The sequence below is a fragment of the Anser anser genome (assembly GCF_964211835.1).
Source record: "Anser anser genome assembly, chromosome: 2".
Lineage (NCBI taxonomy): Eukaryota > Metazoa > Chordata > Aves > Anseriformes > Anatidae > Anser > Anser anser.
The window spans coordinates 125177188-125201121 of record NC_139721.1 but is presented as its reverse complement, the minus strand read 5'-3'; the positions used below and the strand labels follow the sequence as shown (position 1 = coordinate 125201121).

The 23934-nt window shown below is 38.1% G+C and overlaps 1 protein-coding gene across 3 annotated transcripts in view; it reads left to right on the top strand.

Annotated features, from left to right (window-relative positions):
• PLCL2 (phospholipase C like 2) overlaps positions 1-23934 on the top strand; it is a 100006-nt gene that overhangs the window by 3047 nt on the left and 73025 nt on the right. The window lies entirely within an intron of this gene.

The following is a 23934-nucleotide window of genomic DNA, read 5'->3' as shown; positions in this document are numbered from 1 at the left end:
CAGGTAGTTTGAATCAGGTTGCGTAGGTACCTAGTTTTCAATATGAAACCTTTTGGAAAATCTGGCATGAGTGGTAAGCCTTGTTGTCTCCTCTTGTGGAGCAGAAGCGTGTAAAACAGTAACTTGTAATCTATTTTTCAGAACTGTTCTTAGAGTTTTAGTGACTTACCTGACTGATGAATATTTGGAGTAACCTTGGGAAACCGGTCTGTGCCATGCAAATGCAGTTCTCATACTTCTGTGCAAAACACAGAATTAGGTCAGCTGATCTTTAAAATGCAAGGTTATGGGATATCTAATGCTTTAAATGTTTTGCCTGCCAGTTACTGTGTAGGCTTTTGAGTCACAAGCAGAAAATTGGTGTTTGAATAGCAGTTCCATTTGAGATTAAACTCTTCTGAAGTGCATGTTTGCGCACAAAAATCAGGCCATGGTAATATTTTGTTCTGTTTTTAGTCTGTGCTTTTGTTGGTTGTCCATTTACAGGACTATTCTCAGAGCAGTTGTTGCCTTTTTTTTCCCTTTTTTATTTGCAATTTTCCTCTTTTTTTCCTTACATGCAGCCTCTGTTCTTTCTCTTTTTTACCCATTCCATATTTTTTCCTTTTATTTATTTTGTTCATCTGCATCATTTTTATTTATGTTGTTCATCTGAATCATGGGACAAGAGGATTTGCTCCTTGAGGTTGAAGAGTCATCTAGGATGATGACAGGTGCTAGGATCACAATTACTGTGAAAACTCTGATGTATAAGCTCTGTTTAGGCTGAAAGTGTTAAGGATTGTGCCCTTAACTTTTAACAGTTTTTATGGAATAGCTTTTTTCATTGCTTTCCTTTGCTGAACCAGACCTGAGGGTTAGGGAGTTTTCCATTTTCTGTTTGTTACCCGCCACATTTATGAGATTCTGATTTTTGTAAAAATGATAGTGATGACACATGATATGTTCCATGGGCTTTAGGCTCTTCAGATAGCTAATTTGTGAACTAATTTACATACCAAGTATTTGCACCAAATGTTTTTTTTTGGTCAGTGATTTGCTTTTCCAAAATACTTTCCTTGGGGCAACTAGCTATGGTTTCCTATAATGGTTTTTCTAGAGTAGTTCCTATAATTTTCTATAAAATTAATTTACAGTGAGTCCACCTTGCAGTTCCAGGTGAATGTAAGCATCGTGTGAACTTCTTTTAGCTCTGACAGTTGGCAGCAGGCTTGCTTTATTTCTCATGGGGTGCTTTCGCATCTCTCTTAAGAAGACCTTGAGATGGTTAGACTTTGAGGAAGAAGGCAAATGACTTGTGGTACGTGTGCTTCCTCAGAGCTGCCTGCTTCCAGGGGCCTCCAGACCCTGGACAATAAATGTGTACGGAACCTCACAGCTTGCCAGAACTGTAGACCTGGACAAAAAGAGATCCAGCGGTATAAATGAATGGCTGTGCTAGGAGAGGTGTTGAAGTGCTAAAATGAGAAGAGATAGACTTAGGAGAAGACTGCAGTTATCTGGGAAGACGACAAGAAGAAAAGAATGGATAAAAGTGTCCTAGAGTTCCTACCAATATGTGTCTGGAAGCAAAGTCCAGTTTGTGTTTTTTTTTTCTTTTCTTTTTTTTTCATATAGTAATACCGATCTCAGTGTCAATAAATTTATTGGCTGGTAACTTAAACAAATTTATATCTCCCTTTTTTTTCTGGGTGTAAGTTTAAACTTTCATTTAGTAGAGTCATGCACTTGTTGGTCATTGGCAATTCTTTAAGTTCCAAAGTCTGTGAGAAGAGGGGAATGAAATTTAGCAGGCAGATATTGCAGGGTATAATTTTCAACAAAGCTTTGCTTTTGAGATAGAGCATTCTTATGTCAGTGTCTTTATACAGTTAGGGAGTCTTGCAGCATATGTGTCAGGATCTTCTTTTTTATTAAAATGCCAGCATACATCATTATCTCATTCTCAGTCCTCTGTATCTCTAGTTGATACTGTATGCCTCTTTGTATCAGGTGGAAAAAATACGCAGTATGGGGAATGTTACGCAGTATTTTCTACCACTGTGATTGTTTTAAAAGCTTTAATAAATTTCTTTCTTTGTATTCACAGTAGACTCTAAAGTAGTATTTTCAGTAGATCTAGGTTCTCTGCGGTTCTATATTACCTTAGGCAAAATGGCATGTTAGTGAGTCTTAGCAGAGATCCAGGAGTAGATCATACACGTTCAGTTTCCACCTGAAATGATATGAAGGGGTTAGGTTGTTGGAATCAGTTCAAAGTATACGAAATTACGTGATTTTCAGCCGTCTTTCATACTGGGAAAGGAGCCTGTGTATTGATGCTGTTGATAACATATAAGCGTTTATGCCCCAGTAGCTCTTCAGTGCGCTGGACATTTTCAAGTAAACTTGGTTGAGCACTAACAGGCTCGAAGGTGCTAAGGCTCCTCAAGTTCAAAGAAAATAGTCATAAAGAGAAAAGAGGGAGAAAACTAGTATGTGCTTTCTCGCTCCACACCCTTTCCCCTTAGAAACAAAGACCTACAGTATGAGCTTTATTCTTCCTAGTTCTAGAAGATCTGTGCGAAAGACATTATGAATGTCCCAGCAATGGAAAATAATTTGCTCAGCAAACACGTGTTCATTGACACCAAAAACGATGCCACAAAAATCACATCATTAGCAAACACATCTGCAATAGTTCAGGTACTCCTACATCTTACCCTGGGCTGGTTTTCAACGAGACAATGGAAGCATAGGCTTTCTGAGGGGCTGTTTCTGGATTTGGTTGGTTGTTTTTTTTAAATTTTTTTTTCTTAGTTTCTTCTAGAATAGAGCTATGATCACATCTTTTTGGTGTATCAGCTAGCATGAGAGATGTGAGCGGCTACCTGCAGCTTCACAAACCCTGGAGCTTTCTTTTAGGTGTTAGTTTCTCTTTGGTTTGTGGCACTTTTGCCTAGACTACATAGAAAGTTACAAGCACCTTTTGGTATATGTGTTTCTTCTGCTTCATCTTCGACTTACTCTGGAATGGTTTCCTAATTTTTAAAAAATGCAACCTGTATTTTAAAACAATACTGTTATGGTAACCCTTCCTAAATCATGTCATACAAAAGCTGTATACGTTATATATTTGGGTATAATATCATATATATATACATTAGACACACACACACACATTTATCAGGCAGTTTATTCCTTGTAAACTCCCAGGCTGGGCTGGGATGTGTTATGGTGCTGCCACTGAACAGGTATGTTGCACATTGCATTTGGCATATATTTTTATTTGCCTTAGTACTTTATCTAGACTGCAGTAATCAAAATTTTGCTTGGATATGTATAAAGCTATTGAAAGAAAAAAGAAAAAAAAGGCGTTTATGGTTATTCGTTTTACCCATGTTCAGCATGTAGTTTACCTACTGTAGCCAGTGAAGAGAAAACATTTTTTTTCCAAAAGATGACTTGGAGTGGGAGTCTAATTTGGATAAATCTAGCTTCTCTGACTTCTCTTCTGGAAGAGCTTATCTGTCTATTTCTGTTGACTACCTAAAAAGCTCGGCTACCGTGAATAATAGCAACTCTTTCACACCCTCCGCCCCCAAATCCTTAGAATATCCACGAAACGTGTTCAGTCTGTTAAGTGAAAAATCAATTAATGGAATTTAAAAATTATTATGAACACCTGATGAGATTTTTTTATGCCTGTTGCTGGGCTTGATCAGAGATATGAGTATTAGTTAAGACTTTGTTAAAACTAGGAGTTGGAGCCGTGGTTTCCTACCCATGGCTCACAGATAATGGGTTGCTCACATGATTTGCTTGAATTCATGGAAGATTAAAAAACTAAAACTGAGGATGATAGAGCAAATTAATTGTGTAGTTTTCCAGCCTTTCCTGGTCCATGGGTGATTTTGAGGTAGGTTTTTGTATTTTATCACTAACTCTGTTAAAAATTCCCTTAAATAAAATGTACCAATTGTCCGTCTTTAAGAGATAAATTAACTTAGAACATATGCTGTCGTACTGTGTATTGATTATAAAATAGTTACCTTTGAACACTAGTTTGGGATGGTGTTCAAAATTCAGAAATCTAAATAGACTAGATTAAATAGGTTTAGGGAAGAAACATTTATAATAGTTCGTTTAACATAAATGGAGAAGGGGAAAATATGCTGAAAAGCAGCAGCATGTGTGTATTAAAGAATGTTTAAAAATAGGGCTGGTACAGACCTCAAGACGTCAGTCTGCTCTGGTTTACCGCTTTGTTACAGGATCAACTGCTTATCAATTTCACTGTGATGCTCTTTGTCTTTTAATCACCTTTAGTTTGTGATCCTTCTGTGCAGAACTGTGGACGGATTATTGCTCGTTGTCTGTGGGCAAAAACAATAATCTGCACGGAGTTTCAAAAAGTGTACTTGTCCTGCTGACTGCATTCTAATTACTTTTGATCACATCTTCAATGTGTCAGGTTCTTTCTGATTTTAACTTACCTTCTAACATGCATGCAGCTCTTCCATCTTCACGTGAACAGCCAGATTTCAGTTTACTCCCAATATCCATCATACAATGACGTCTGATATTTTTTCTTTAAATTATAATACCCTATGGTTAAACTAAAGATCAGTTATTTTTGCTCTTTATTGCGTGTAAGCTGGGCAATATGATGTTGCTGAATCTAGTTCAGAAATATAATTTATGAGAAGATGCCTTTAAATAAATTAATAGGCACTAAGTATGAAATTATGAATATACTTATAATAGATTGCAGGATTGGGATAAGAAAAGGCTGCTTTGAAAGGGGCTGATTTGCTTGTCATTAAGGAGAGTCAGTAGCAAGCATCATCTTTTTCTCAGTTGTGCTTATAAAAACCATCCTTGCTGCTTTACAGTCAATTTTCACATCTGGCATGCCTTTGAAATACGGGATAGCGCCATCACTGTACTTATTTCTCCCTCTTTTAGGAGATTAGGGGTGCAGCCATCCTTTGGACGGCTATATTGCCCATCCTCCTGCCTGCAGCACCTCTCTGATTTCTTCTTAGCTGGTTAGCTTCCAGGAACGGTTGGAGTAGGCCTGCTAGTCCCTTGCATTTGAAGTGGGGCATGGCTGTGTTCACCTGCTTCTTCCCTCCTAGACCTCCTTGACAAAGCATCAAAGTTCAAGACAGTGAAGAGCACGATACAGCATGCCACTGGAGACTGGCGGTGCTGAGGACCACAGTGCTAACTGCTGCAGCCTTGGGAAAGTTAAATAGATGGGGTTAGTTTCTGCCTCTTCTGGCTCCCTGGGGCTTTCTTTTGACGTAATTTCACCCTTTGGAAGAAGTAATAAAGTATCCCTGAGTACATCCAATTATTTACTGTGTTCAGGGATCTTTTCAGATACCAAACATTCGTATTCAGGAAATTGTAGCGCATAGTTCATAAGCACAGGCAGGCAGGAAATGTCTAAATAAACAAACAAACAAAAAACTTTTCATTTTTTTCAATGTCTGAGAGTTTTATAAAAATCAAAAATATAACGTAAGAGTTTTTTTAAGCCAGATTTCCAAATCGACTGTAAAAATACTTTCACAAAAGCAACGTATTTGTGGGTTTTAGTTTGGTATAGAAAATATGTATCTTATGAATATACAGCAGATAATTGATATTATGCATACTAGTGTTACGACTGTCCTCATGCCTTTGCTAAAATTGCTGAAAATGGTTTGATATTTCCCCTAAATTCTAAGATAATCAGTATTGCAGAAGAAAAAGAACTGCTGATGTTTTGTTAGAGAGCACTTCCAGAGAAATTTCAAGTTCTTTTTATGCTTGAGCTTCTGTGACTACTACTTCTTTTTCCTTTCCCTTCTATTTTCTTTTCTTTTTTTTTGGTCTTTCTTCTTATCAGCCTTATTATTTTGCCTTCACAAAAAAAGGCATAACAGTATAAGGTTCCGTGTGTGCTTTGATGTGTTAGCATCCGTGTATGTGAACATAGCCCCATCCTTTGCTGCCCTTTTAGTGTAGGATGGGTGAGAAAAAATGATTGTGAAACTCCGCAGCAGCAGAATGGTCTGCCCGTTTTCAGTTTCGTGAAGCACCCTCTTAATCGTGGAAAATCCCAGATGCTTTATATATTTCATTGCCCAGTTCCTGATGACAGAAGTGTTTGACGTTGTCTGTCAACAGTTTTATTTAACCACAATCCTTAAAATAAAGTGTAAATGTCTGTTTATTTAAATAAAAGATAGTATCTAATTTCATTGCTTGATTCTTGATCTTAGTGTTATTAAAGTGTACGTTTGGAAGAAAAGGACAGGAATGCAACTCGATGTCAAAGCTTTGTTTAGATTGTTTTCTTCCTACAAGTTATTGTCGGTGGTTTTAGGATAGGCAGTTGTTTACTGAGTTACTGAGGTAATTCCTGTAAATGGTACAGGAAGAGTTATTTTAAAAAACGGCATGGCAGCAGCTTTAATTTTTATATACCCTACTATACTTTTTTCTGTAGTAGATTAGAAGCAGAATTAGTATCTTCCATGTATATTATGTAGAAAAAGTTAGTTTTCAAGTTGCTAAAATAATACTTACAGTCACTGCAATATTTACGCGTTTACAAGCATATACATTATCGCTACATAAGGCAGGAGAAACTAAGTAATAACTGGAAATAAATTGCTTCAGGCAATTACTTGAATCAACTGAAATGTTTTCTGCCATTTACAGAGAATGGTCTCTAATTCAGTTTCTTTTTTTTTTTTCTTTTTTGTAAAGTATGCTGATAGAAGATTGTTTCAAAAAAACATTTCCAGTGTGAATCTAAGAGTTAAAGACTAATATTTATGTGAAATGAGAAAATGTACTTAGTCGTGGCACGTTACTACCACACAGTGGAGAGAGCTAGAGCAGGCATCAGGAGCTTTGCGTTCAGCCAGCGTTAGGTTTTTCTTGGTTTTGCAGAACCCCCTATGGCTGTTGGGCGTACTTGGTTTGTTGAAGTCCAGCTCTCCCAGTCGCAGTAGATGTGGTGGTGCATCACACAAGTGTTGTTGGAGGTCGCCAGTTTTCATCTAGCTTCGTTCCACAGCTTAAATGGCACGTACCTCGCGCCTCGTGCTTGCTCCTTCGGTGAATGGCCAACCTGAATAAAAACTAGTGAATAAATAACGAACGAAGGCAGTGAGTTCTTAAAGCTGTGTGTTGTCTTTTGGTATTTTGTGGGTTTAGAAATCAGACTGTGGAAGAATCCGTAACATTACTCTGTCACAGTCTTGCGTGGCCTGGTTCCAGCTTGTGTCACCTCGTCCTCCTGTGTTCTGTCTGCTCATCCCTTCCCGTCTTCGGTCTCTATCCAGCCCTCACACAGCTTCGCTTTTCTGCTTCAGCAGCAGAGGCCATGGACAGGCCCAGCTCTGGAGACCCTTCTGTGCCCTGCTACATGTTAGAACAGAGCAGAGCTCACTGTGTGTGTGTGATAAAGCCATGGTTTGTGTCTATGGATCCCCAAAAAGGAGCACCAAAATGGAGTCCGGCGCAAGGCGGTCGATCTTCACAGTGGCTCGAAGTCTCACAGGGCTGTGGCCTGAATGTGCAGGGAAGGCTGAGGCCAGATGTATCTGTCTCTTACTGCTCTTGAGAAACGCTCTTCACAAGTTGCCAGCCTGTGTGAATTTAGGGAAGGCTGCTCAGGGTCAGACCAGAAGTCCACGTGGCTCATTAGCCTGCCTCCAGCAGTCGCCCCTGTGACACAGAAGGGTAGGAAAAGCATCCTCTCCTGGCATCTGCTCCCAGCCGTAATTGTAGGGCTCCAGTATCTGGACCTCAAGATGTCTTCGTGTTTGATAATCCGTATGCTTTTTTTTTTCTCCCATCAATTGTCAAAGACCAGTTTGACTTTTGTAAGCTTTTCACTACTGAAAAATCCTGCGGCACTTTCTTAACTTCACGACGTGTTGTGAGAAGAAGCACCTTCCTGCCTGATGTTACACGGCACCTGCTTGCTTGCTTGATATTCCCTGGTCCTTGCGTTAGATAGAAAACAACTGTTTTGGGCTCACTTTCTCCATTGCACACGACTTGAAAGGTGTTCGTCATACTTGCTCTGTGTCATCTTTTTTTCCAGCCTAAAAAATTGTGCTGTATTTAGTTGTTTCGCCTACGTACATTGTTCTGTGCTTGCTTCATCCTGGTGTCCTCTACTTTTTATTTTTTTTTGCCTTCCATTTTATTAATTTTTGCAGTGGGAGACTAAAATGGTATTTAAAATGTGTGCCAAACAAATGCGTAAATCCACTATAGCATAATGAAAGCTTAAGAATATTGCGATACTAAATTGCACTGTAGTATATGTAATTTTAGTGTTGTCTTAATCACAGATTTAAATGGTACCATTGCCACTAACTGGTAATGGGAGAGTGCTCTTAAAGCCTTCTACTAAATATGTAAAACTTCCCCTTTGAAGAGCTGTGTAAGGGTGCCTGTGCTGGTGATGATGCCTGTTGTGTTGGAAGTGGCTGGCATTAACATCTTTGCATGAGACTGAAGGTCTGTTAGAAATCTTTTAGCGTGTTATAAAGTCTTTTTATGGTGCTGGTGACATAAAACATTGCTGATTAGTACGTCTAGCTGCTAGCTGTGGTTGAGTACACTTGCTTGCATATTAACAGAATAAAATAGCATGGACATTGCATAAAGCTGAAAAACATAGTACTAATAAAAGTGCTTTTATTTTATAATAATCTGTTAAATATTAAAGAGGATGGATTTTGTATTTATAAACGTGGTCCTAGATTTTTGCATTTTAAGGTTCCTGTCCAACACTCATGTAATGGATTATTTTACCCAATCTTTTATTCCTTTCACTTTTAGAATATGTAAGGGTCTTCCAGGATGCTTGTGTCAGAGTCCAGACGAGCTAAAAAGCCATTTCTAGTCTTTAGGAAACGTGTGAAGGGTATAACAATGAGCTCAGACAGCTTCCTGAAAACACGAGAGCATCTAATATTTCCTCTCAGAATTCAGTTGAGGACTAAAAGGGTCTTAAGTGGTTGCAGTAAGCAGTAAAAGGTAAAAATAACTAGAAGTTTTTGAGTCCCACGAGACTGATACAACAGCATTATCTCAGAAGGAAATCCCAACACTTTGTCACTGGAGCTGCTGAAAATAGAAACGGTGCAAGATGTCTGGTAGAGTGCTGTCCTGAGTCCTTGTTAGGGGTATCTAGGAGTGTCTCCTCTTTCTTTTTTTCTTTTCGTCTTTTTCTTTTTTCTTTTTTCTTTTTTTTTCTTTTTTTCTTCTTTTTCTTTCTTTCTTTCTTTCTTTCTTTCTTTCTTTCTTTCTTTCTTTCTTTCTTTCTTTCTTTCTTTCTTTCTTTTTCTTTCTCTCTTTCTCTCTCTTTCTCTTTCTCTCTTTCTTTCTCTCTCTCTTTCTCTCTTTCTCTCTTTCTCTCTCTTTCTCTCTTTCTCTCTCTCTCTCCTTCCTCTCTTTCTTTCTCTTTCTCTCTCTCTTTCTCTCTCTCTCTTTCTTTCTCTCTTTCTCTCTTTTCTCTCTTTCTTTCCTTTTGGGAGCAAGGTTGCTTTGTTTTCTTTTTCCCTTCAGAACCTTCTTGCTGCTGAGGCAGGGAGTAGTCTCTGTTAGCCTGTTCCTTCTCAGTGAACTGCTGTGCTGAGACAGCAGAAGACACCTGTGTTACTGTCATTCCTCAGTCTTCACGCCTTTAGTCTACTTTGTGACAAAGTCCAGTGTCTGATTAATAATGTTTATGAGCAGTACTGTCTGCAGCGTTATCTTTATGTAAGTCTTTAGTTTCAAAGCTTCAGATAATTGTACTACTTGTTTTCAAATGTCTGATTACATGCTAGTTTTCTTCTGTTTGAACGTGATGCACACTTGGCTGAATGACATGAATAGAACATGAAGTGGATTTCCATTGTTTTACATGTGGAAGATAGTATTTCAGAAATATTGAACTTAGCCTCTTAAAATAGTAGTTCAGAGGTCCCCGACTCACCAGAATAAAATTCAACTTTCTTGTCCTGGTGATTGCTGATAAATTTTTATATTTATGCTAATAAAAAAATCATTAATAGCTCATACATGTACTTTCAGTCTGGTCAGCTGCAACAAATAAATAATTTTTCTTCCACATCTAATCCCAAATTCAATTTTGGCCTTAGTGGGTGTATAAAATTTATTATGATCATTTGAGGGGGGGAGGTGAGGGCAGATAAAAAAGAGCCTTTTTAAAATGCTCTTAAAAAGGGCCTGGCCTCTAAAAATTGATTTGCAAGATTAACCACTTGCCACAGATCTAAGAACCTTGAATTATTATTATTATTATTATTATTTTTTATTAGGTTACAATGTTTAGATTTATAACATGGTCTTCAAACAATCCCTGCATGTATTACAGTTATGCTGAGGCAAATAATTAATTACAGAACTTATTGCAAAACTTGCTTTGTTTCTGGTGGAGGTAGTAAAATTACATTATGGAGTACCATCAGCTAAATGCGTCTTTCCAGAGAAAACATACCACCTTGTGATTTAGCATGGTGCCTAATCGTCCGCCATGAAATAGGTTTTGTGTATTAATTCAATAAATGCTCAGAGTACTTCACTGAATGGTACTTGAGGCTGAGATGATACGGAAGGAAGAATTTGCCATTGCAATGCAGCGTAGCCATTAAGTCTAAAACATTTTTGTAAAGAAAAAACACAAGTAAAATTATTTTGTATATAAAACAGAAATGCAGAGCCACGTTATTTTTATTTCTGTTTGTCTCAGAACCTTACCCCTCTCCCCTTTATCACAAAATTTTGCAAGGGTCAGAGTGAGTCACACTGAAGGTGACTCCTTATTTTTTTCTTCAAGTGCAATGAGTAATTTGGGAATACAGCTCGCATCTTTGAAAGTCAAGAGGGTTAGAGTCAGTAGCCTTAAAGTAAGTTGTATTCTTTCTTGCTTCCATGCACAATATTTTATCAATTCTTGTAGATTTGTAGACACTTAAAGTAATTGATGTTTAAAATGCTTTCTATATATGTAATGTTTGTTAAGGGTACTCAAAATTGATTTAATATTCCTGTACAACAAACTAAAACTTTATTGGCATTACAAAAAAATGTGTAATTGCATGCTTTCCTATGAGCTTATTACTTTAAAGTGTTTATAATATAGTTCTTTATTTTAGAAATGCATACCTCATAACCTTTCCTTATTTTAAATGTCTGATCTGCACCACTTATAGTGGTTGATGGGAATAAGTCATGGGTTTCTACTACATACTTCTGTTTTCTGCTTTGATCATAACGCAGGTGGACTTTTGGGTTTGTTTACTTCTTTATTCCAGGAATTTTCAAAAGCACAACACAGAGTGAACAAGGAGGTCCATTAGTTTCGGTATCTTACGCAATTCATTACCGTGCAGATGTATGGGGTTTCCTCTTTTTAGTTGTGTCAAAGACATCTTCAAGAGACTTTTAGAGGTCTTTGTAGGTTCTTGCCCAGAGACAATGTAAACAAAATTGGTCTTGCACTGATCATCTGATAATGCAGTTTAAAGCCCTTTTGCGGTTTAAAGACCTTTGCTGTCCTTGAACTTCGGTTGTATTTAGGACAAAACCAATATTATTGAATATTTCTGCCCATAAAGTTGTCTTTCAGTAAACCCTCGTGAAACGTGCTTCAGCCACATCCTTGTACTTTCTGGAACTTTCTAGCTGCATTTTCTTGTTTTGTTGATCACCGCTTGCTGTAGACAGCCTGTACTATTTTGTTTACTTCCTCTGTCGTTTTTTTGGGTTGACTGTAGTGAAATCGTTTGAGATGAAGTATGCGAAGTACAGGTTTTGCATTCCTGTTATGTTTACCCACAGCACTGTCTAAACTTAACGTTCAAAAATTGCAAGTCAAGTCCACCAAACTTGGGACTTTTGAAGAAAATCGTGACATGAAATTTAATTAATTTGACTCTAAGCCATTCTGCACATGCACCATATTTTCAAGTTCTTAGCATAGGAATGTATGAATACATGCAAAATACAAGTTAATGTGGAGATTCCCAGATATAAGGGTCCAGAAGGGCTTTAAGAAAACATCAGGTTTCATGAGATTTGCCATACAGTTTGGACGAGCATGTGGTTAGTACACCGACAGCTGGTATATCAGACAGAAAACATTAGATAACAGAATATAATATTGATAATCCGTTTTAGCTTTTATCAAGTTAAATACCCGGTCTTGTTTCCTTGTTTCATTTTTATTTTGTTAGCAAATTTGCTAATCTTGCCAATAAAGGTGGTAATGTATATTTTGCAATGTATATCTTGCTGAGGTAGTAATGTATATTTTACATTGTTTAAACTTGTCCTGTTAGCATAGATTTAATGAATTTTGGAATTGTCTAATGTTTAGTTATATTTAGGAAAAATGTTAACTAGTCTTTAAATTGATCCTATACTTAATTTAATCTGTTTGTTTCAGCAATGTAAAAGCAGTTACCATTTTTTCCCTGAGTTTTGCTAGTATTGAGGCCCTGCAGGCTTTGTCTACATACTGTAGTGGTAACGGGATTCAGACACTCAAAACTTGTATTTGGCTATTTATGAAAATTTCCCTGGAGGAAGAGAAAGTGGGATAAATAGTTTTACAGAACTCTCAAAGCTTATAACAGTTATAGAGGAAATGTGCAGACCCAAAGTATCCTAGCTAAAAAAAGTTGTGATAGCTAAAAATTCAAAAAATGCTGTTCCTGACAGGCAAAACTTGAGGAAAAAAGAGCAAGGCCTCAATTCAAAGGCCTTAATTTGTTATTTGTGTATTAGTACAGGCCAACAGCTTGGCAGGAGCTTAACTCTGAGTCCAAGGTTTGTGAAAGCAGGGGCTTGAGAATGTGAGCAGATTTTAGTGCTGGTAATGAAGGGGAAACACAACGATGCCACAGACAGCCGAGGTCAAAATCATAGACGCGTTCTTTAAAGGAGTTCCTTGAAAAATAAATAATTACATGCAATAACAGAAAGAGATGTTTTAGATGTTGGTGTTGAATACGTTCTTGTTGCTAAGTACTAGGGCAGTTCCTAAGAGCTGGTGAAAAAAATAAACGATTTTTGGTGGTTGGTAAGGATGTTGTAGGCCTAGATAATGGGATGGAATGAGGCAAAATATTTTTGAGTCCTTTACCTATGGCTTTGGCAGCTCATAAATGATTTCGGCATGGTACAGCATTGTGGAAAGCTACACTTACTAGCAGTTTGCTGTGCGTTTGTTTGTTTCTTTTTTACTCCTGTGTTGCCAGTTAATTTCCTTCTGGAGAGTGTCTTGAGAGATCCTGTGGAGAAAGGCAGTTGTTGAGCAGCAGCAAGAACCCTCTGCAGTCTGTCAAATCATCTCCTCTTCATGTTGCAGCGTGTGAAATTTGTATGACGTTTCCTACCTCTCCTTCTGGAAATACACTTCTTTTTCATAGTTTAAAATATTTATTTTCTCATGTGATCAGAGTAAAAGGCTGTTTCCAGTATAATGTGTTTTGTTTCTACCCTCCTTCCAATGAAATTCATGCCCGTCCCAGGGGAAAAAACCCATTTTCTTTCCAGTATTCCAGCAGGAGGACAAACAGGACTGCCGTTCTTGCATCTGCTGCATTGAAGAAAGGGAGAGAGGCAACACAACAAAGAAAAGAAAGCGTGTGTAGGCTGCTGTCTTAAATTGCAGTACTTCTCAGGAGTAAGAAACGCTCTCATCCATCTACATATTTGTCGATCGTACAGGAGGATTCTGCTCACTGTGTCTGTGGCCATTCTGTGCACCCCTTGCTGCAGTTCTGTGGGGCAAAAATTGTGCTGCTTGAAGCTTCCTCACTTCCACCCCTGTTGTTTTTTTAGCTCGCCAAATTTGTTTTAAATCAGCAATGAAAATCCATTTCTCCTTGCCTTCAGGAAATCACGAGTTTACTGCAAATCGTTACTGTAAACCATGGTATGAAATGCACTAGAATTGTGGGAAACTCTGAATCAAACTGTTACTGGATATGTTGTTGTCTGATTCCACATTTAACGTTTTGTTTCAACATTTACAAAAACTGGTTGGTAGAAGGTGATGCCTGCTAGGATTTTGTAACTCTGTTTCATTTACACATAAGAACTTAAAATAGTCATGATTTAAGTTTGGTATTAAGCTGTAACTTCAACCATGAGTACTAGTAAAATTTAGAAATTCGTGGGCATCTTTTCTCCAGTTCTTCTTCCTCCAAGTTATTTTGAGATTCCTTACTAAAGGTATCTGTTAAGTTCAAGTTTTCACATTAATACATTTCCTTCCGTTGTTGCAAAGCTTATTAGGGATGAGATACCTGTTTGCACTTAATAACATTCTGAAAGGTCTTGAGTTATACCATAGAGAAAAAAGGTCTTAGAAATCAGTGTCAGGAACAGAACAGTAATCAAGGAAATGTTTGTTAACAAATGCTTCTGAAAGTAATCTGGTGGTTTTTCAAACAGAAGGGAATAATGAGCGCTTGATACAGAGAGCTGTCTTTTAAGGTAGCATCACGTAACTCCTTCAATTTGAATTCCATTCACATTTTACCTTTTTTCCCTTTTATTGGTATGGGTGAGACTGTAAGGAGTCTTTTTCGTTTCTGGTCTGCCTGTTTGAGTTCTAATAGATAACCTGTGTTGTTAGCTAAGAACAAAAAATAATAGTGCCATGTTATTTTTCTTTCTACTATATGCATACCTCCTTCTTGTTTGTTGTATATGTTTCTTGTACTTATGACGTGTGTGTACATTGTGTATCACTTCATAATTCTGTTTTTGGAGCTTTTTATTTTAAAAGGTAGTATCATAAAGATTTTGTCATTTCCTTGGGCCCAGCTTGTAAGCTTGTTCTACTTAGTGCACGTCTAACATAGCAGCTATCCCGTCTATGTGGAAAGGATTGAAGTCTTTTATTAATAATATGCTGCGTCCCTCAGCCTGTTTTTCCTTGGAGCGTGAAAGTATCTTGGCCACGCCTGGGATTTCAGTGCACGGGGATGTTGCGGTGTGTGCCGGTAGAGTCAGTTTATCTGATTGAACCGTAAGTTACCTTTCACCGGTAGCAGAACTGCGCACCGCTGCAAGCCAGTTCTGACCCCGTGAACTCGTGTGTAATTTCTCAGTGACAGTCCTCCTTCCGCCGAGCTTCTGAAACGTGTCACATCAACATCCTCGGTTAAAGTTTGGCATTGCAGCTTCTCCATCTTGTTTGTCTGCGTTGTTTCAATGCCTGTCGGGTCTGTTCTATCCTCATTCTCTGTTTAAGTGCAGTCACTTTCTGTTGTCTTTATATACTTTTATTTGAGTGTACAGTGCTACTACAATTTCTCCCACAAAGGATTCATCATCTTAAACTGTGTATTCAGTCCTTAATGGCTTTTCTCAGCTATTAAAATGCAAAAGGTCACAGCAAAGAATTGAATTAAGTTGCTGACATTGTTCCTTTTTGGTTTAGATGAAGCCTTCTTCCAGTACGTGCTCACTCTGCTTCTAGTTTTGGCAAATGTACTTGGAATTCTTCTTCCCAGAATTAGCCTCTCTAGGGAGATATGAGCTTTATGTTCTTTTATTTATTCTCCTTTCCTTCCATTCACCTCTTTTACCCATAAAAACGAGCCCTTCTTATTTCTGAAAATGATTGGAATGATTTGATGACTTCTGTGTGTGGGAGAGAGGAAGATTATTTTCTTCCTTCCTGATGCCTTTTTCCTCTTTCCAAGGATTTCAAGCTGGCCTTTTATTAACAGAGATTGCTTTCTGGCTGTATCCATTAATAAAGTTCTTGCATTAAACTCGGATACCTGTGGCTAACTCGTGGTGGGTGCCTCAATTGTTCTTCATGCTCAGCAGGGTGGGGAATGTGGTGTCTGTGTGAGAGATGAAAATGAGCAGGTAACAGCAGTTCAGTGATTGTTAGCGGTGTTCAGAAATATTCTGATGGGAATTGATAAAATGCAGTTCATCTGGACAGTCTGTAGCAGGTCATTCAGAATGATTTGGAGCCGGAGAATACTCCGCAGAAGTAAATATGAGAGATCTCGTGTTCAGCCCTAAAAGCTGAGGTCACAGGGGGGATTTCTTCCACAATTCCTACTTAGGATTCAGGCTGTATTGCTGCCATGTTTTTATTACTGATTGAAAAAAATAAGATAAGCTAAACTATTTCTGTTATTTCCATTATTTTTTTTTTTTGGATTGTGGAACAAAGTTAGAACATAGAATTAAATATGAACCCCCACAAAATTAAGGAAGGTGGCCTTGTAAACCTGGTTGCTTAGAATGGCACAGTCTCTGCCTGGAGGATTTACAAAAATTGTGGTTTTGTTTTCAAGTGAGAATTCATTTGTTACTTCTGATATGGATTGGAGGCTTTGAACTCTGTGCCTCTGGCAGGACCTTCAGGAGACTTGTACTTTTCTCCCAAGGCAAATGCGGAGAGTGACTCGTTCCTCAGAAGACTGTCAGGCGCATATTTTCTGACTACAGTACTAGAAGCCACAGATAATTTGGAAGCAGAGTCTAGAAAAAACAATCTGGACTGTGACTGATTAGACAAAACAAATGGCAGTTTCTGGTGTACTGAGAAAAAATTTGGAAACGCTTTGGCAACACATCTGTTGAACAATGTGGTAAAAAGACAGATTTAGGAGTCTAAAATTCTTTCTGCTACTTCTAGAATCATATACAGGTTTAGTATACAAGTAATGAGAATACAGCCCCAGAAGAAATTGAATTGGTAAATTTTCTTAGTCAGAAATGTGCCCATTTTATTGCTTGTCCTTTTTATTGCTTGCTCTGCAGCAATTTTCTTGGCTATTTTAAGCCCATACTTTCATTGGTCTTTACATATATCAAGGATGGTGGTATTAGTCTCAGGAAAGTAATGATCCTTTTAGCTGTAAGCAGGGCTGGAAAGGATCTTGAAGGCACCGTGTGTAGTGGCTGAGCACCCACACAGCTGCTTGCTTCCCTCCTTCCCACAGCCCCTGGCCAGCAAGGGGAGGAAATAAGGACACGAAAAGCAAGAAAACTCATACATCGAGATAAAGACAGCTTAACACGTGAAGGAAAGAGGGAAAAACAAAAGAGAAAGTGATTCATAGGAAATCACTCATCACCTCCTATAAGCACACCGATGCCCAGCAGGTCTCTGAGGAACAGCTGCCTTGGAAGGTGAAGCCCCCCCCCCATCCGCTACCCAGGTTTTATCGCTGAGCATGATGCGATGATGTATGGTATGGGGTGTCCCTTTGCTCAGTCAGGGCCAGCAGTGCAGGCTGTATCCCCTCCCAGCTCCTTGGCCACCCCTGGTCTTCTTGCTGGGGTAGGGACACAGCGAGAAGAGCCTTGACACTGTGCAAGCGCTATTCAGCAGCAGCCAAAACACTGCCGTGTTGTCAGTGCTGTTCTAGCCACAAGTCCAAAACACAGCACCATGCAGGCTGCTTTGAGGAAAGTTGACTCCATCCCGGCCAGACCATCATAGTCCCGTGTCCCGTAGTGAGGTCATCAAGAGTAATACACTTATTCCCCCCAAATACATGCCTTACCTTGCATGTATGGTTTAGGATTTCTCTGCACGTGTATTTTGGTTTTGGTACTCTGATAACACTTCTTGTGGTTTGGATGATGAATGCTGCAAATAGGGTAGATTTATGATCCGAAAATTTGCATACAATTAGTATGACTTTGAAAAGAAGTTGCCTTTAAATACTTAACAGCTCTGTTTAGTACTTTATTTTTTAAGCATTTCAGTCCATTCAAAGATAAACATTACATTTACTAATTAAAAATTTTGGCTCAATCTGTGGTAGAGATTGAATTGCAGAGCTGGTACAACATGTAGGCCATCAGGACTGGCTTTTCAATTGCTCTGTCTTCCTCCAGATTTCCCTGGCTTCTGCTAATATCGGTTTCTTTCCCTTCTGCAGTCATACATGCCTATTCCCTTCATTTTGCCTGTTGAATATAGAGAGGTGTTAATAACAAAGCCTAGGGCTATCATGTATTTTCTGGCCTACCAAGACAAAAGACAGACCATGGCCATTTGGAAAAGGGTGATAATTCACTCCTTTCAGTGACGGAGCACCAAAATCTGCCTGAGTTTTCTGAAATGCAAATTTTAATTTTAATAACAGGGAGAGACTTTGATCAATTCTCATTTTCATCTCACAGTCTTCCCCAGTGCATCAAACTTCCTTATGATTTCAGTAATTGTATGTCAGTTTTTAGGAAAGATCTAGTACATGCGGGTTGAAAAGTTTGATAAGATACTAATATTTTAGTAATATTTGAAAGCAATTAATTGCTCCTAAACCTTCAAAAACTTGTTTTGAATTTAAAGAGAAAGTGTTGTAGCTTGTGATCTACAGTACTTATATATTTGGAAAAAAAAACTTTGTCTTTTACACAAAAGCTCTCAAGAATTGACTATAGTTTTTGTTTCATTGGTCAGACCACTTTATTTCCTCTGTTATACAGGTGAGTAGCTTAGGAGAAGTTACTTTGAGAAATGGGTCCTAGATTTGATATTGGCTGTTTTTCCATAGGTAGGTATTAAGAACAGGACCTTAAATCACTGCTCTTTGAAATCCATTTTGTGTTTTTGTTTCTATAAAATTTTGTTTTAGATAGCTGACTTGGCACAATTTATAGGCAAGACTTAAAGTCATTATCTTTGATAAAGTCAAGATTTTTGATTCTCACAGTTGTTCCTCAATGTATTTGGGGTTTTAAAAAACTGAACTATTTATTTAATGCGTGCAGAAAATGTGAAGCTTGACATGATGTGTTTTCTGTAACTAACTGCTTTGGCACAAATAGGTGCAATTTTAGACATGAATGGTTTTGAATTAAGTGAAAGATCAGCGAGTACTAAATTAGCGTTAATTAAATTGGCATACATCTATTACTACTTTCTGTAGCCGTCAGAAGATTGCCAGCCAAAGTGCATGTCAGCTGGTGTGTGAGCATGCATTTTTCATCCTGTAATGTTTCTCTGAATATTTTACCAAAAACTGCAGAGCCAATTTTACTTCTTATTACAGAGCTCGATATGTGAGTGTCTCAGGTTCTTCTTGTGGTTTTATGCGGCACAGGGGAACTGGAAGAAAAGCCCTTTTGCTATAGAAGAACTTGCACATGGGTTTACTGTGAGTGCAGTAGCTTCGCATGCAGGGGCTGAACAGGCCAGCAACAGGTCATCGGAAGGCTTGGGAAACAGCCGGGAAGGCAGACACAGGCTGAACTCTTACACATGGAAAAATACATTCCTGAGCTTGGCATCTGAGTTTGCCACTGCCAAAAATATCTGTGAATGGTCTATACTGAAACGCATTAGGGAGAAAAGGTTAAATAGAAGCATATTGTTAATGCTACAAACAGGAGGAGACAGTGCCAAGATAGTGTTGGATTTATCCTCTGGCCGGCTCTCTTTCTAGCTGCAGTACTGTAGGAGATGAAAGTGTCAGTTGCAGACCATGTTTTTATTCACACCATACAGAAGTTGCAGGGAAGGGATTGCTGTGCAAACATCCACTGCCAAACGGGTTTTGGTCAGCTGTTACCAAAATGCCAGATAGTTGGGTTTCCTGGTAGTGCGTTTTTAGGGAAAACTTATTAATCCTATTAAACCTGATAACGTCAAACAGGAATGACAAACTACTCCTGTCTTAAGATTTAGGAATGGAAGAGTACCAGAATTGTTAATGCTGGAGCAAGTATATTTACTATAAAAAATTAAATTGTTTGAAGTGGGCATATTTTTTTTCATTGTCAGTATTATACTCCTTCGTTGCTGTAATTTAACATATAAAACTTGCCAACATTAAATGGAATGTGGGAAGAACATACCTGTTCTTATTTAGTATCCATCTAGAAGCTGGGGAGCGGTGATGGGGAAAAAGGTACTTTGCAGAAGTTATTTCTGCCAGATTCTAGTCTTTACATCTGTTCCTATGTTCTTAGTCTTGCAAATATAGAGCAGTTTATTTTTTGAAATGTTTTAAAGTTTAAGAAAAAGATAATGTATAGTAGAAGGAGGTAGAAATGGGATATGAAATGATGCAGAATGTTAAAGAGTCAATTGGATTTTTTTGTTTGAAATGAAGAGGCAAAACTGTACCAACAGCACACTTTGCACTCAATAAAGTAGAAGGAAGCAGCTTTTAGATAGCTCGTAGTTAAATACAATAGTTCAAGGGTCGTACCAGTAAAAGCAAAAAAATAGTTGTGTGTGTTATATTGGAGAATTTTTGCACGTGCTGTTCTCAAATAAAGACCTGACCTGAAAGGTAGTGGTTGCTGATTCTAGGTAACGAGTTAAATGTCATGCCTTTTTGCATTGCCTCTGAAGACGTGACTTTGAGTAGCTGCCTCCCGCCGTCCCTGTTGTTCTTCCATCTTGTGGATGGAAACTTTTATCTAGATTTTGCGGTCAGCTGAAGAGCATTACTTTCTTGATTTGAAGTCTGAAACGATAAGAAAGTTGCAGATGAGATTCAGTATTTTGATTCCAAAGAAAATGCTATGAGCGAAACGTTCCCTTCAAGTTGCAGGAATGTGCAGTTTGAGGACGCTTGAAATTAGAAATGTAACTTTTCCATTTGATTTCAACTTTTATCAGAGAGCTTGTAGCATTTGGCAGGACCAATGTGTTCACAAAATGCGGTAAAATAATAGAAAAATCACTCAAGCTTGAAGAAAAATACGTCATTTTTAATTTGCTGGGAGTAATTTGTAAAAATAAGATACCGAAAATACACTAACAGAATGACCACGTTCAGAATCCTTTGGAAAAAGATTTGTGGTCTTGTAGACAGTAGTAGGCCACAGCAGTGAAGTGACTGCCCTAATATTGCCTGTTCTTGGTCATGATAAAAATGTACCCTTGAAAGGAGTAAAAAAAAGAAAAAAAATATAGTTGCCTTTATCTTCTTCAGTTGCAGGATTACTCAGCTCAGCTGCCCACGTTCAGGACTCCTGGTTATTAACGGATACTTACTCCAAGGAGTAAGAGCCGAAGCGGTTGCGTGTTCCCATTTACAAAAGTGCCTGAGCAGCACCGTGCTGCTGTCAGCGTGTTCCCCTCACAAGGGGCTCCTGTGCTGGGAAACTGCCATCATCTCTGCTCTGCGAACACGGTTTCTAGAAATTGAGTTTCGTTCCACTGTTGGCTTGTTTTTCCGGAGAAAAGTGGCCCAAGGGTTAGTCTAGTTACCACGTGAAACACTGCTGACAAGTCATGGCTTCCTCCCTTTCTTCCCCTCCTTCCCCGGTGAAGCCTTCATCAGCCTGCCTCTGCCTTTTCCGCCAGTCCACGATCTTTCAGGTGAAGCAAACTGCTTTCCATCTTGGTCAGCTCGTACAAAACCCGGCCGTCTGACATACCTGCTTTCTACCCCTGAGTCTCCCTGTTACTCAGCATTGTTTTGCCTCTCTTACAGTCTTGTTTACTGTCTTAATTTCTTCCCTGAGAATCTTATTTAATTTCCTGGTAAAAGTAAACATAAAAAACGAAAATGACTTTTGTCATCTTCGTCACCAGTGCTGTTGTTTTCCTCTGGCTGTCCTCACCACACCACTTGCTGGAGTGATAAACTACCTTCTCGCTGCTCTCACTTCTCTGTGCATCATTTTCCATTTATTTTGTTTATGACTTCCCTAAGTTTTACAGCTCCCGGTGGAATACCCTCAAGGACTCTTGCCTCTAATCGCGCACACTGTCCTTACCCTCCTCTCTCTGCAGCTCCTCCTGTGTGCCCCGACAGCAAGGAGAGGGAGTATAACCTCTACATGAGCTGATACCAGCGGATCTGGTAGCTTATTATACGATAAAATTCCTGATCCTGAATGACACATTTGTGCCTATTTCTTGTTTATCGGTTTATAGAATGCAAAATAATGGTCTCTTGATTTATTTTTGGAAGCCCTGGGACTGGCAGTTTCCAATTAGTGTGTTCAGGTGCCTCCACGCACTGTGGGGCTAGGCACAACGTGCTCTTAATTGATTCAGCTCCGCATCCACTTCTGTTTAAACTTTGGAGGACAGAGATTATATTTCTTCCTGCTGCTGGCCTTTAGGAATTAGCGAAATGTGTGCAAACAGTTGTAATCTCTCACCCAAGAGCAGAATAAATTTGCAGATATTTCTGTAGTCAGGATGCTTGCAGTAACTGTTAGCATTTGCTTAGATTTTATTGCACGGCAGCTAGATATGTGAGCATGTAACTAACAGAATTTTGTTAATTACAAAGCAGCAGCTTATACCAGTTGTAAATAATGATGGGCACAGAATGCAGCTCTAACATTAGCAGCTTGGTTTTGTAATATGTTTATGGAAGTATACTATCGAGGTTTTTTTAATTTAGTGAAGCTTCAAAAATATTTATACTGGCCCTATTGGCATCTCAGTTTTCTCGTGGTATTTTTTTTTCACTGTATATATAGTTAAACAAAATTGCAAGTAATATTTGAAGACACTGTTACTGTGTTAAACTATATAATGGATAGGCCATTATTTTGAAAGCTATCCCTTTCATATCAAGCATCCTGCCTGCCTCACTGGGGACCTTGTAAGTGGAGAATTCACTTGTTATATATTAGTAGCTCGTAGTAATAAGGACATGAATTTGACAAGATAATATATAATATCATGATAGAAAAATGGGTGGGGAATTGATTTTCAAGTTCCCAAGTACGAATAAATGAATTTATATCAATGTAGCCTATTATTATTAAGGTCTGTAATAGAAAACTTCCAAATTAATATAGATACATATCTTCGTTAAAAATTAGAACTTGAAGATCATTTTTGAACTGGTGTTAGCTTTTAAAGATATATCAGGATACATCTAAACGTTTTGTGACATATTGCATTCTGCTGCAGCCATGAAATCCTCTTGGACAGGGTTGTCTGAGTGATTTTTTTTTTTTGCAAATGTAAATATATTCCAAAAGATGAGTCTGGAATTTTTATGTTTCAAGAAATAAGGTTCCTCTTAAACACGAAATGTTATTACTGATGTTGTTCTTGGTTGGTAGTTTTATGACCTCTGTTAGTCATATAAGAGCAGATGAAAATAAGGTTCCTTTTTGACCTTACAGCTGAGGAAATGCCAGAACTTGGAATTTGTTCCAGAAGAAGTAATGGTGATTGTTGACTGCCATATTCACAAAGTAATTTGAAGTAACTTTTTTTCTAGATTTTCCAAACATGATGCCCTCATTTGGTAATTAATTTTAAAAGGAAGAAATAAATCTTAAAAACTTTGTGATAATTGGCCATTAAAGTTGAGAGAGCATTTTACAGGGTTGTGATGCAAGTTTTGATTTCAGTTTTATATTTTAGAAGCACTGGAAAAGCTCAAACACAGAGTTGTACACATTCTGATGTACAACGGAATAGACAGAAACTAACAGAAAACCTGTAGAAGTTACAGACAATATAATGACTCTGTTACTAGCTGACAGTGTTTCGAATCATCTTTTTTTTTTTTTCCCTGATAAAGTCAGGAGTAATAATTCTTGATTATTTGTTAAGGGGTTTGTGCTGAATTGCTGTTGAAGTTGTTTAGAAACAAACCGGAACATGTAATTGGTTTATTGTATCTCATTACCTATCAACAGAGATCAAACCACAGATGTACCATTTTCTGCCTTGAATAAATAGCACTAGTTCTTAAACGTAGAGCTAATTTATTCTTCAGACCATGTCAGGTCATAAGTTTTCAATATTTTTATTCTTAGCTGACTACAATTCTTTAAAACTCATAATGTCCCTGCTGTAGCAGTAGTAAGACAAAACATGCCTTTAAACCTGCCTTTGTAAATTAGAAATTCTGATGTAAAATTGCAATAGCACAAACTTCCAAATTAGCCCAATGTTTTCCAAAACCGCATTAACTTCTTGATAAAAAAAAATCTCCA